At 41.2% G+C, this 633-nt stretch overlaps 1 non-coding gene across 1 annotated transcript; it reads left to right on the top strand.

Annotated features, from left to right (window-relative positions):
• The first annotated feature begins 240 nt into the window (after nucleotides 1-240).
• On the top strand, nucleotides 241-347 carry LOC145537855 (U6 spliceosomal RNA). The gene has a single exon (XR_014076453.1). It is a non-coding gene; the product is annotated as a U6 spliceosomal RNA (small nuclear RNA).
• Nucleotides 348-633: the final 286 nt, after the last annotated feature.

Genomic DNA, 633 nt, shown 5'->3' with positions numbered 1-633 from the left:
GTTTTATGCAGAAAGTTCCATCCCAGCGGGGATGTTTCTTCCTGCCCAGCTGTGTTGAGATTGGGTACCGTGGTGAAAGAACCAATGTAACGCTTGCGGGATTATAGACGTGGACAAGATCTCTTCAGGAGAAGATGGAACTCAGTTGGACACAGATTATAGGATCTGTTTTCAAAGGATAAACCGTGTTTTGACCATCTCTTTCAACGTCATGTAACACTCTCTCAAAAGTACTGCATGGCGCTTACTTCAGCAGCACATATACTAAAACTGGAACGATACCAAGAAGATTAGTATGGGCCCTGGGCAAGCATGGTAGGGACATTCGTGAAACATTATATTGACAAAAAAAAAAAAAAAAGTTACAGCATGGAATGTTTCCCCCAAAAGGTTTTCAAATTATAATAGCAACTGCATTTTTTTTTTACACCATCCCATCTCAGCGTTGTTACTGAAAACAAATATATATCTCAAAAGAGACAAAGCAGCCAGAGATGTCAGGCACGGTTTGCTTTCACTATACGCTAAACATTAGCATTTTGAGATGAACATGTTCACACGCAAAACGCAGTCGCTTTGCCTGGATCATGACAGTGTGCCCAGATGATGCAAATTAAGATCGCCCCGTTAATC

The sequence above is a fragment of the Giraffa tippelskirchi genome, chromosome Y, assembly GCF_054371585.1.
Source record: "Giraffa tippelskirchi isolate mGirTip1 chromosome Y, T2T-mGirTip1v1.2.pri, whole genome shotgun sequence".
Lineage (NCBI taxonomy): Eukaryota > Metazoa > Chordata > Mammalia > Artiodactyla > Giraffidae > Giraffa > Giraffa tippelskirchi.
This window is presented reverse-complemented; position numbering and strand designations above follow the sequence as displayed.